This window comes from Triticum dicoccoides, chromosome 1B (assembly GCF_002162155.2).
Source record: "Triticum dicoccoides isolate Atlit2015 ecotype Zavitan chromosome 1B, WEW_v2.0, whole genome shotgun sequence".
Classification (NCBI taxonomy): domain Eukaryota; kingdom Viridiplantae; phylum Streptophyta; class Magnoliopsida; order Poales; family Poaceae; genus Triticum; species Triticum dicoccoides.
Window position 1 is genome coordinate 464,221,894 of NC_041381.1, and position 14,374 is coordinate 464,236,267.

Here is a 14,374-nt window from a genome sequence, read left to right on the forward strand (position 1 = left end):
TGGGCCATACATGGGCCGGAAGTTAAAACGGGATGGAATCATATTGGACGACCCAAATGATGCTACTAGGCCTAATTCGAATAGGTCGTAATGGGCCCTAGGTTAGTGATAACCCACAAGTATAGGGGATCGCAACAGTTTTCGAGGGTAGAGTATTTCAACCCAAATTTATTGGTTCGACACAAGGGGAGCCAAAGAATATTCTCAAGTATTAGCAGTTGAGTTGTCAATTCAACCACACTTGGATAACTTAGTATCTGCAGCAAAGTATTTAGTAGCAAAGTAGCATGGAAGTAACGGTAGCAGTGGCAAAAGTAATAGTAGCAGTCTTGTAGTAATTGTAACAGCAGCAACGATAAAGTAACTAAGCAAAGAACAATATGTGAAAAGCTCATAGGCATTGGATCAGTGATGGATAATTATGTCGGATGCGATTCCTCATGTAATAGTTATAACATAGAGTGACACAGAACTAGCTCCAGTTCATCAATGTAATGTAGGCATGTATTCCGAATATAGTCATACGTGCTTATGGAAAAGAACTTGCATGGCATCTTTTGTCCTACCCTCCCGTGGCAGCGGGATCCTAGTGGAAACTAAGGGATATTAAGGCCTCCTTTTAATAGAGTACCGGACCAAAGCATTAACACATAGTGAATACATGAACTCCTCAAACTATGGTCATCACCGAGAAGTATCCCGATTATTGTCACTTCAGGGTTGTCGAATCATAAAACATAATAGGTGACTATAGACTTGCAAGATAGGATCAAGAACTCACATATATTCATGAAAACATAATAGGTTCAGATCTGAAATCATGGCACTCGGGCCCTAGTGACAAGCATTAAGCATAGCAAAATCATAGCAACATCAATATCAGAACATAGTGGATACTAGGGATCAAACCCTAACAAAACTAACTTAATTACATGGTAAATCTCATCCAACCCATCACCGTCCAGCAAGCCTACGATGGAATTACTCACGCACGGCGGTGAGCATCATGAAATTGGTGATGGAGGATGGTTGATGATGACAACAGCGACGGATTCCCCTCTGCGGAGCCCCGAATGGACTCCAGATCAGCCCTCCCGAGAGAGTTTAGGGCTTGGCGGCGGCTCTGTATCGTAAAACGTGATGAATCCTTCTCTCTGATTTTTTTCTCCCCGAACGTGAATATATGGAGTTGGAGTTGAGGTCGGTGGAGCTTCAGGGGGCCCACGAGGCAGGGGGCGCGCCCTAGGGGGGGGCGCCCCCCACCCTCGTGGACAGGGTATGGGCCCCCTAACGTTGATTCTTTCGCCAATATATTTTATTAATTCCAAATTTTTGCTCCGTGGATTTTCAGGTCATTCCGAGAACTTTTATTTCTGCACAAAAATAACACCATGGCAGTTCCGCTGAAAACAGCATCAGTCCGGGTTAGTTCCATTCAAATCATGCAAGTTAGAGTCCAAAACAAGGGCAAAAGTGTTTGGAAAAGTAGATACAACAGAGACGTATCAACTCCCCCAAGCTTAAACCTTTGCTTGTCCTCAAGCAATTCAGTTGACAAACTAAAAGTGATAAAGAAAAACTTTTACAAACTCTGTTTGCTCTTGTTGTTGTAAATATGTAAAGCCAGCATTCAGGTTTTCAGCAAAGATTATGAACTAACCATATTCAAAATAATACTTAGGTCTCATGTTTACTCATATCAATGGCATAATCAACTAGCAAGCAATAATAATAAATCTCGGATGACAACACTTTCTCAAAACAATCATAATATGATATAACAAGATGGTATCTCGCTAGCCCTTTCTGAGACCCAAAACATAAATGCAGAGAACCTCTGAAGATCAAGGACTGACTAAACATTTGTAGTTCATGGTAAAAGAGATCCCGTCATAGTCATACTCAATATAAATTAATAGTAATGCATGCAAATGACAGCGGTGCTCTCCAGCGGTGCTTTTTAATAAGAGGATGATGACTCAACATAAAAGTAAATAGATAGGACCTTCGCAGCGGGAAGCAGGGATTTGTAGAGGTGCCAGAGCTCAATTTTGAAATAAAGATAAATAATATTTTGAGCGGTATACTTTCAATGTCAACATAACAACTGAGAAATCTCGATATCTTCCATGCTACACACATTATAGGCGGTTCCCAAACAGAATGGTAAAGTTTATACTCCCCCTCCACCAACAAGCATCAATCCATGGCTTGCCCGAAACAATGGGTGCCTCCAACTAACAACAGTCCTGGGGAGTTTTGTTTGCAATTATTTTTTTATTTGAGCATGGGACTAGGCATCCCGGTTACCAGCCATTTTCTTGTGAGTGAGGAGCGGAGTCCACTCCACTTGAGATTAACCCACCTAGCATGGAAGATACAGACAGCCCTAGTTGATACATGAGCTGTTCAAGCATACAAACAGAATTTCATTTGAAGGTTTGGAGTTTGGCACATACAAATTTACTTGGAACAGCAGGTAGATACCGCATATAGGAAGGTATGGTGGACTCATATGGAATAGCTTTGGGGTTTATGGATTTGGATGCACAAGCGGTATTCCCGCTTAGTACAAGTGAAGGCTAGAAAGAGACTGGGAAGCGACCAACTACAGAGCGACAACAGTCATGAACATGCATTAAAATTAATCAATACTGAGTGCAAGCATGAGTAGGATATAATCCACCGTGAACATAAATATCGTGAAGGCTATGTTGATTTTGTTTCAACTACATGCATGAACATGTGCCAAGTCAAGTCACTCGAATCATTCAAAGGAGGATACCACCCTATCATACCACATCACAACCATTTTAATAGCATGTTGGCACGCAAGGTAAACCATTATAAACTCCTAGCTAATTAAGCATAGCATAAGCAACTATAATCTCTAATTGTCATTGCAAACATGTTTATTCATAATAGGCTGAATCAGGAATGATGAACTAATCATATTTACAAAAACAAGAGAGGCCGAGTTCATACCAGCTTCTCTCATCTCAATCAGTCCATCATATATCATCATTATTGCCTTTCACTTGCAGGACCGAACGGTGTGAATAACAATTAGTAGTGCATGTGCATTGGACTAAGCTGGAATTTGCAAGCATTTAATTCAAAGGAGAAGACAAGGTAGTATGGGCCCTTGATTAGATCAACAATAATGCATATGAGAGCCACTCAACATTTTCATCATGGTCTTCTCCTCTCGACCCCCAAAGCAAAAAGAAATAAAACTATTTACACGGGAAAGCTCCCAACAAGCAAAATAAGAACGAGAAATCTTTTTGGGTTTTCTTTTAATTACTACTACTACAAGAATGAAGAGTAAACTAGCTACAAGCTACAACTATTTTTTTTAATTTTTCTTAAGGTTATTCAAACACACAAGAAGAAAGCAAGAAAAAGAAAATAAACTAGCATGGATAGTACAGTGAAAAAGTATGAGCATCGACAACTAGAATGAGTGTGTGAACATGAATGTAATGTCGGTGAGAAATACGTACTCGCCCAAGCTTAGGCTTTTGGCCTAAGTTGGTCTATGCCCATGGATCAGAGCTACTCTCTCCGGTGTACTAAGGAGTGTCATCTGAGTACCACTGGCTGGCAATCTCCTCCGGATCCCACTGATAAAAGGATGGTCGATAAGGGTCAAGTGGTGGTTCCGTCTCAGGCTCTGGGGCTGGTGTCTAGCCCTGGTACACGTAAACGGCCTCTGGCAAGACGAGGTACGTGCCTGAAGATAAGTCAAACAAAGAGGGTGTAGGCAAGATAATAGTCTCACTGTGAGTTTTATGAAATCTCAACTTAAGCATCTTCTCATCATTTTTAATAATAAACTCATGTGCTACCATACTCTTATAATCTAGAAAAGTAGGGGGAAGCAGCTTTTCCTCTTTCTCATAATGCCTAATAGGTACTAAAGTGTTTAGCAAGCGTGAAGCACAGATGCCTCCAAAGATGGGGCCCTTTGTACGGTTCAGATTTAACCGTTTAGCAACAATAGCGCCCAGACTAACAGTGTTATCACGAAATAAAGCATGGCACAAGATAACAATATCAGGAACACTAAGGTTTACATAGTTTCCGCGACCAATTAAACATCTACTAGCAAATATTGCAAAGTAACGTAGAACAGGAAAGTTTATGCTAGTAATTCTTGCATCAGAAACCTTCCTCATTTCCCCTACAGTAATCATATCAATAAATCCATCCACATCTCTACGATGTGGTTCCTCTATGCTACCCCCGAAGGGTATCTTGCAAACCGCACAAAATTCACATAGTGACATCTCCCTAGCCTCATCATATAAATGAAACTCCATTGAATGTGGTGATTTCTTAGCATGAAAGTAAGTTTTTTGCACGAAAGTATTGGTGAGTAGGAGATACTGATCGAGTTGGTCGTGGAGGAAGTCGGTGAGGCCTGCATTCTCAGCCAAAGAATAAAAATCATCATGAATCCCGGCTACTCTCAAGAACTCATCACAAGGCCATTCACACGACCGAACTTCCGTGATGCGAGGGAGATTATATTTGGGCTTCTTATTCTCCTTGTTTTGTTTATCCTTCGAACTTTGGCTCGAAGAGCCCCTCAAAAATCTCTTCATAATTTTCTGAAAATTTCTGAAATTTTTATTAACTCAAAATAAAAGTGAACCAAACTCAACAAAATTGATAGCAACTACTCCCACAAATGCCTAGAGACTATATCATGCATTAAAATTACTTGGGACCATATAAATTTGACATGCAAGCTCAAGAACAGGGTCACCTAGGCAGCAAAAATTTGCAATGAATAAAGCACTAGAACAAAAACTAATTGGACCATTGGAGGAGTCACATACCAAAGAACAATCCCCCAAAACAGTTTTGTGAATCTAGCTTTGAGCAAGGAGAACAAAAATGGCAGCAAAATGAGCTAGAACTCGTGCTTGAGCTGGATGGTGATTTTTTTGGAGGAAGATGAAGTGTGTGGGTGCAAGAATAAGTGGAGGGGGCCATCATGGGCCCACGAGGCAGGGGGCGCGCCTAGGGGGTAGGGCGCGCCCTGGACTCTCGTGGCCAGGTGCTTGCTCCCCCTGCTGTGTTCTTAGTGCGAGATATTCTCAAATATTCTAGAAAAAATCATATTTCATTTTCAAGGCATTTGGAGAACTTCTATTTTCGGGGTATTTTTAATTGCATGGATCAATCAGAAAATAGACAAAAAAATACTATTTTTGCTTTATTTAATCTAAATAACAGAAAGTAAAAAGAGGGTACAGAAGGTTGTACTTTCTAACTTCATTCATATCATGCTCATCAAAAGGAATCCACTAACAAGGTTTATCAAGTCTTATTAACAAACTCATTCCAAATAACATGGAACCGGAGAAATTTCGAATAACACTAGGTTACCTCAACAGGGATATGTACATCCGCAATAATAAGAATATCATATTTTTTCTTGACAGTAGGAAGAGGCAATTCAAAACCTCCAATAATAATCGATGGAATTTTCCAATAGAATTGATACTGTGAACTTGAGGTTGTTTCCTCAGAAAGTGCACCGCATGATCATTACCATTAACATGAAAAGTGACATTGCCTTTGTTGCAATCAATAAGAGTCCCTGCAGTATTCAAAAAGGGTCTACCAAGGATAATCGACATACTATCGTCCTCGGGAATATCAAGAATAACAAAGCCCGTTAAGATAGTGACGTTTGCAACCACAACAGGCACATCCTCACAAATACCGACAGGTATAGCGGTTGATTTATCAGCCATTTGTAAAGATATTCCAGTAGGTTTCAACTTATTCAATTCAAGTCTACGATATAAAGAGAGAGGCATAACACTAACACCGACTTCGAGATCACATAAAGCAGTTTTAACATAGTTTCTTTTAATGGAGCATGGTATAGTTGGTACTCCTGGATCTCCAAGTTTCTTAGGTATTCCACCCTTAAAAGTATAATTAGCAAGCATGGTGGAAATTTCAGCTTCCGGTATCTTTCTTTTATTTGTAGTAATATCTTTCATGTACTTAGCATAAGGATTAACTTTAAGCATATCAGTCAAACGCATACGCAAAAAGATAGGTCTAATTATTTTAGCAAAGCGCTCAAAATCCTCATCATCCTTTTTCTTGGATGGTTTAGGAAGAAAGGCGTGAGTTTCTGAGCCCATGGTTCTCTTTCTTTACCGTGCTTCCTAGCAATGAAGTCTCACTTATCATAACGTTGATTCTTTGATTGTGGGTTATCAAGATCAACAGCAGATTCAATCTCTACATCATTGCTATTGCTAGGTTGAGCATCAACATGAACATTATCATTAACATTATCACTAGGTTCATGTTCATCACCAGATTGTGTTTCAACACCAGAAATAGAAATATCATTGGGATTCTCAGGTGTGTCTACAACAGGTTCACTAGAAGCATGCAAAGTCCTATCATATTTCTTCTTCCTTTTAGAAGGACTAGGTGCATCAACATTATTTGTCTGAGAATCTTGCTCAATTCTCTTAGGGTGGCCCTCAGGATACAAAGGTTCCCGAGTCATTTTACCCGTTCTAGTTGCTACTCTAACAGCAAAGTCGTATTTATTATTATTCAATTCATTGAGCAAAACATTTTGTGCTTTAAGCACTTGTTCTACTTGAGTGGTAACCATAGAAGCATGCTTACTAATAAGTTTAAGTTCATTCTTAACTCTAGACATATAATCACTCAAGTGTCCAATCATATAAGCATTACTTTTCAATTGTCTACAAACATAAGCATTGAAGTTTTCTTGTCTAGCCATAAAGTCATAAAATTCATCCAAGCATTGGCTAGCAAACTTAGTAGACGGGATTTCAACTTTATCATATCTATAGAGAGAATTTACCTTTACTACCTGTGTCGGGTTATCAAGACCATGTGTTTCTTCAATAGGTGGTATATTAAGGCTATGTATTTGTTCGATAGGAGGTAAATTCTTAACATCTTCAGCTGTAATACCTTTTTCTTTCATAGATTTCTTTGCCTCTTGCATATCTTCGGGACTGAGAAATAGAACCCCTCTTTTCTTCGGAGTTGGCTTAGGAGTTGGCTCAGGAAGTCTCCAATTGTTTTCATTAGTCAACATATTATTCAATAGCAATTCAGCTTGATCGGGTGTTCTTTCCCTGAAAACACAACCAACACAACTATCCAGGTGGTCTCTGGAAGCATCGGTTAGTCCATTATAAAAGATATCAAGTATTTCATTTTTCTTAAGAGGATGATCGAGCAAAGCATTAAGTAATCAGAGAAGCCTCCCCCAAGCTTGTGGGAGACTCTCTTCTTCAATTTCCACAAAATTATATATTTCCCTTAAAGCAGCTTGTTTCTTTTGAGCGGGGAAATATTTAGCAGAGAAGTAATAAATCATATCCTGGGGACTACACACACAACCAGGATCAAGAGAATTAAACCATGTTTTAGCATCACCCTTTAATGAGAACGGAAATATCTTAAGGATATAGTAGTAGCGAGTTTTCTCGTCATTAGTGAACAGGGTAGCCATATAATTTAATTTAGTAAGATGTGCCACAACAGTTTCAGATTCATGGCCATAGAAAGGATCAGATTCAACCAAAGTAATTATCTCAGGATCAACAGAGAAATCATAATCCATATCAGTAACACTGATAGGTGAAGTAGCAAATGCAGGGTCATATTTCATTCTAGCATTCAGAGGCTTTTGTTTCAGCTTAGCTAGTAACTTCTTAAGATCAGATCTATCATTGCAAGCAAGAAAATCTCTAGCAGTTTCTTCATCCATAACATTCTAGCATTCAGAGGCTTGCTTCAGCTCAGCTTCGACTTGAAGTCAAAGATGTAATGAAGATGTCAGAGGACTGCCTTGCACACTATCGTGCCATACAGCTAGGGATGAAGCATCTATCGTTGACACAACTGAGTTCTCATCAGCTTGTTCGGCTGCTTGTGGGGCCCGACCTGGCCAGGCCTAGTGCCTTCTGAAGTGCTCTCAGTTTTGTATATTCTTTTGTCGGCGTGTTTATTTGCAATGGTGGCGAACTTTGATGCCCAGTGGATGTAATATGTGTAATAGCCGTGATAGCCTAGCGTAAGTTGCTTGCTTATTTATTTCCTTTTGTCTTGTTTATTTGTTTGCTTGTAGTGAGTGCAGTTCTTTTTCCGCAGTTTGCTAGTGGCCGGAATAACCTATTTTTTAAAACTAGGCCACAATAACCATTGGCTACATATTTACTGTAGTGACACTGGGCCTCCTACGTGCCGTAGAAACAATGGGCCTTCTACGGGGCGTAGAAACAATGGGCCTTCTATGGGTCGTATCATCAATGGGCCTTATACGGGCTGTATGATCGATTGGCCAAACATGGGCCAATAACAGGCTGCATTATGGCCGTAAACGGGCTAGAGTTGGAATCGTCCGTTCATGGGCGAACCATAACGGGTCGTCGTTAATAGGCCGTATTTGATGACGCTATGAAAACAGCCCAACGTATTAACGGGCCACAAACGGGCCGGCTGTAACCACGACAGAATTTGGCCCACAAGCAGAAAATGACAGTAACGGACCATAAGTAACCGAATGCTGGAAATGAGCCCAAGAATAAATGGGCCCTGGAAATGGCCCAATGGAATAATGGGTCGTTAAGGGGTATAAAGTGATACACTTTTCATTACGGGCCAGATTCACCACGGGCCATTAATGGGACAAGAGTTATAAAGGGCCTCATATGGGTCGAAAGACGTCATGGGCCATACATGGGACGGAAGTTAAAACAGGCTGGAATCATATTGGACGGCCCAAATGATGCTACTAGGCCTAATTCGGATAGGTCGTAATGGGCCCTGGGTTAGTGATAACCCACAAGTATAGGGGATCGCAACAGTTTTCGAGGGTAGAGTATTCAACCCAAATTTATTGATTCGACACAAGGGGAGCCAAAGAATATTCTCAAGTATTAGCAGTTGAGTTGTCAATTCAACCACAACTGGATAACTTAGTATCTGTAGCAAAGTATTTTGTAGCAAAGTAGTATGGAAGTAACGGTAACAGTGGCAAAAGTAATAGTAGCAGTTTTGTAGTAATTGTAACAATAGCAATGGTAAAGTAACTAAGCAAAGAACAATATGTGAAAAGCTCGTAAGCATTGGATCAGTGATGGATAATTATGTCGGATGCGATTCCTCAGGTAATAGTTATAACATAGGGTGACACAGAACTAGCTCCAGTTCATCAATGTAATGTAGGCATATATTCCGAATATAGTCATACGTGCTTATGGAAAAGAACTTGCATGACATCTTTTGTCCTACCCTCCCGTGGCAGCGGGCTCCTATTGGAAACTAATGGATATTAAGGCCTCCTTTTAATAGAGTACCGGACCAAAGCATTAACACTTACTGAATACATGAACTCCTAAAACTACGGTCATCACCGGTAAGTATCCCGATTATTGTCACTTCAGGGTTAACGGATCATAACACATAATAGGTCATTATAGACTTGCAAGATAGGATCAAGAACTCACATATATTCATGAAAACATAATAGGTTCAGATCTGAAATCATGGCACTCGGGCCCTAGTGACACGCATTAAGCATAGCAAAGTCATAGCAACATCAATCTCAGAACATAGTGGATACTAGGGATCAAACCCTAACAAAACTAACTCAATTACATGGTAAATCTCATCCAACCATCACCGTCCAACAAGCCTACGATGGAATTACTCACGCACGGCGGTGATCATTATGAAATTGGTGATGGAGGATGGTTGATGATGACGACGGCGACGGATTCCCCTCTGCGGAGCCCCGAACGGACTCCAGATCAGCCCTCCCGAGAGAGTTTAGGGCTTGGCGGCGGCTCCGTATCGTAAAACACGATGAATCCTTCTCTCTGATTTTTTTTCTCCCCGAATGTGAATATATGGAGTTGGAATTGAGGTCGGTGGAGCTTCAGGGGGCCCACGAGGTAGGGGGCACGCCCCCACCCTCGTGGACAGGGTGTGGCCCCCTAATGTTGATTTTTTTGCCAATATTTTTTATTAATTTCAAAAAGTTGCTCCGTGGATTTTCAGGCCATTCCGAGAACTTCTATTTCTGCACAAAAATAACACCATGGCAGTTCTGCTGAAAACAGCGTCAGCCCGGGTTAGTTCCATTCAAATCATGCAAGTTAGAGTCCAAAACAAAGGCAAAATTGTTTGGCAAAGTACATACGATGGAGACGTATCAGTTAGCGGGCTATAAATGGGCTATATGCGAACATGCCGTTAACAGGCTTTCCGTGGGCCGACCCGCCACCTTTTGACCAAGTCAAATGGGTCGTCCTTTTCACAGGAATGGGCCTCTGTTGGGCCGTGCTACGTGTCGACATATCATAGGCGCCTTCGGTCCAATGAGTGGATGACATCTGTCTCAACGGTGAGCCAACACGTGTTTCCTCCTGCCAATGATGATTTTACACGTGGAAAATGCCCATTGGTCGGGGCTATTAATGGGTTATCGGATCCAAAACCGGACCCGATAGCCTAACGGCGAGCCGTTAGGGTGGATGCCTTGTGTCAGTCACCCTTCACGAAAGCACTTCTATGACGCGCGATTTATCGTCATGGAAGTGGACACTTCCGTGATGATAATTTTGGTAATGTCATCGAACACTTGTACGACAACACAGGTATGACTATCTTGATTCTGTCACAAAGTCGTCATGGATGTACATGCATGACAGAAAACGTGACCTACTGTGACAAACACGTAGCATGACAGAAGTGTATTTTTTTGTAGTGGATGTACTTACGACCGGAAATGATTTCGCCTGTATAATTGTATTTTTTTGCACTATTGTACGTATAACCGTATTTGCTCGCTCGTCGGTCGCACACGACCTCATTTTGCCGAGCGTGTGTGCCAGGAGGGCATATCCCCGACGATTTCTGGGTCGTGTGGGAAGGACCCCCCCTATTGCCCACACTCACTTGGCGACGGTTCCAAATGTCGTCGCGGAAAGGGGTTTAAAACTGTTTGTATAGCACTGACACGTACCAGTGTGGCCTCGATTCCTCTATGGAAAGCGATGAATCCGAGTAGCTTTCCGGCGAGGACCCTGAAGACGCATTTCTCCGGGTTGAGCCATATGTCGTAAGCCCGCAGGTTGTTAAAGGTTTGGCGTAGGTCATCTACCGGTTGGTCTATGTGTTTGTTTTTGACAACGACGTCGTCCACGTATGCCTCGACCGTTCTGCCAATTTGGTTTTCAAGGCATGTTTGAATCATCCGCTAGTATGTGGCTCCTGCATTTTTTTAGTCCGAACGGCATGGTGTTGAAGCAGAAAGGCCTGTAAGGGGTGATGAATGTGGTTGTTTCCTGGTCGGACTCCTTCATCTTAATTTGGTGTTATCCGGAGTATGCGCCAAGGAAGCATAACAAGTCGTGTCCAGCGGTGGCGTCAATGATCTGGTCTATTCTTGGGAGGGGAAAGGATCCTTAGGGCATGCCTTGTTAAGGTCTTTAAAGTCGACACATAGCCGCCAGGACTTATCCTTCTTGGGTAACATAACTAGATTTGCTAACTACTCGGGGTGCTTGATCTCGCGGATGAATCCGGCCTCCAGCAGTTTTGCGAGCTCTTCGCCCATGGCTTGCCGTTTGGGTTCAGAAAATTGGCGCAGAGTCTGTTTCATTGGCTTGAAGCCTTTTAAAATGTTGAGGCTGTGCTATGCTTGTTTGCGTGGGATTCCCAGCATATCTGAGGGGTGCCAAGCGAATATTTCCCAGTTTTCACGCAGGAATGTCCTTAGCGCTTTGTCGATTGCAGGGTCCAGGTGTGCTCCTATGAATGCCTTTTTATTGGGATCTGTTGGGTGCACTTGGAATTTTACTAGTTTGTCGCTAGCTTGAATGATGTGGATTTTTGTCTTTTACTGAGAACCACATCATCCCTCTTGACTGTAGTGCGTAGAGCTATTAATTCTTTGGCCGCGAGGGCTTCAGATAGTGCCTGTAGGGCGAGGGATGCCGTCTTGTTTTTGGCTCGCAGGGCTCTACTCGATTCACTATTCAGTGAGATTACCCCGTTGGCCCTTGGCATTTTGAGTTTCATATACCCGTAATGTGGTATGACCTGAAATCTTGAGAATGCCTCACGTCCTAAAAGGGCATGGTATCCACTACGGAAGGGCACAATGTGAAATAACAAAGGTTCGGATCTGTAGTTATCGGGTGTGTCGAACACAACATTCAGGGTTACACGTCCCGAGCAGTGTGCCTCCCTATCGAGTATTATACCTCGGAAATTGGTATGACTGCGTTCAATGTGAGACCTATTGAACTGCATCTTGTCAAGAGTATCCTCATAAATGAGGTTGAGGTCGCTGCCTCCATCCATGAGCACTTTTGTCAGCCGGAAACCATCGACGATGGGGTCGAGGACCAGTGCGTGGCTGGTACGGGGGCTTGGCTCGACCTTCTAGTCAAAGGTGATGGGAGTGGTTGCCCATGGCTGTGTGGTCGTCACTTGGTATATCTGGCTAAGCTCTCGAAGAGCCTTTTTCCTTTCATTGTGTGAGGCGAACGTCTCATAGACTGTCAGGACATTGTGATCCTGTGGTGAAGCTCCAAACTGTTTGTCTGGAGGTGTAAGGCCCAAGATTGACTCGCCATGTTTGGCTACTTGTCTCACTACCCAACAGGCTCGAAGTCTGTGGGTTCGGTTTGCATCTAGCAGGAACGAGTGTATTGGGCATGGTTTATCCAGCAACTCATCCAGCGCTGATCTAGGCTTGGTTTTCTTTTCATCGGGCTCGCTCTCTGGTGATCGATGTGTGTATGCTTGTTCGATACGAGACTTCCCTTGCTGCGCGGCGGGCGGCGGCCCCATGTTCATCTGTTGCACCCTCCACGTGTCCTCCATGGAGCAATACTTGACTACCATGTCTGATAGTTCGGTGAAGCTTTGAATTCGGCGACGTGTGAGGGCGTTAAAGAGGCTCTCGTCTCTGCAGTTGAACTGGAAGGCTTTAACTATCTCTTTGTCACAGCAAGGCGCCATCCTATTCTTCACCAGGAGAAATCTAGCCCAGTAATGGTGGACTGTCTCGTTTGGCTGTTGTTTGACATACATGAGGTCCCATATGTCCGGGTTTCCCGAATCCAGGGAGTATTCAGTATGTTGGGTGGGTGGGAAAATCGAGGATTCCCTCCTACAACGGACCCATACTATCCTTGATGGGCGGTTGAGTCGTGTCCGATTCCGATCGTGCAGGGCTCGGATCCGGACTGGTATTCGACTGGATCAGCTTGAGGCCGGGTCTTGCACTGGGGATCAAGTCCGGACGTATATCTGGGCTGGCATCGGACTCCGACCTGGAGACTCGAGTGTACACCATTTTTAGCTTGTAAGGTTGTGGCCCTTCCTGAACTCTTTGACGGTGGCGACGAGGTGTGTGACCGAAGGGGAGTTAATTTCTCGGTCTTCGGGATTAAGCCCGATCCGATCATAGGTCGTGGGCTTGATAACGGAGATTACCATTGCATGAAATAGACTTACCAAGTGGTCTACCGGCTGCGCACATGGGGGTGCCGGACACTCCGGCGACTCAGCGGGAGATCTTGTGGGCGGTCTGTCGGAGTCGGGCTTCAAGGCCGGACTCTGAAAGATGCCTGATTCTTCTGGGTCTGCTGGTCTCGGGCTCGATGCCCCTAAAACCGTGAGTCCCTCTATGGGGGCGAAGCCTTCGATCAAGGCGGTCAGTGGGATCGGCGCGCACTAATATGCCACCGAAGACAAGGAGATGACCAGGGCGGGGAAGCCCTCGACACGGGTGTGGTCTCCAACGACTGGTTGATCCATCAATTCTTCCCGTGATCCAACAGCGGAACTCTCAATGAAAGAACCAATGTCAGTGTCAAAACCGGCAGACCTCGGGGTAGGGGGTCCCGAACTGTAGATCTAAGATCAATTGGGAACAAGGGACGATGGACACAGTGTTTACCCAGGTTCGAGCCCTCTCAAAGAGGTAATACCCTATGTCATGCTTGATTATATTAGATGCAATATGTGGTTTATAGAGTAGATCTACCTCGATATCATCATGATCTAAACCCTAAGGTATGAGGTGATGAATGAAGCTCCAACCCTAGTGACTACAACCCTCGATTTATATACACACCGATAGGGTTAGGGTTGCCAGAGATAGATTACAACAAGAAGGAAAGATATCCCTTCCACCCTTGACTTGGAAAACACACAATGGCTTCGTACATCTTTGATCGCTATGCGGCTTTACCTGGTTCGGCCCATATCCATTGGGCCGACGCCTTGAGGACCCCATAATCCATGACTCCCTCAGCGACGCTTCGAT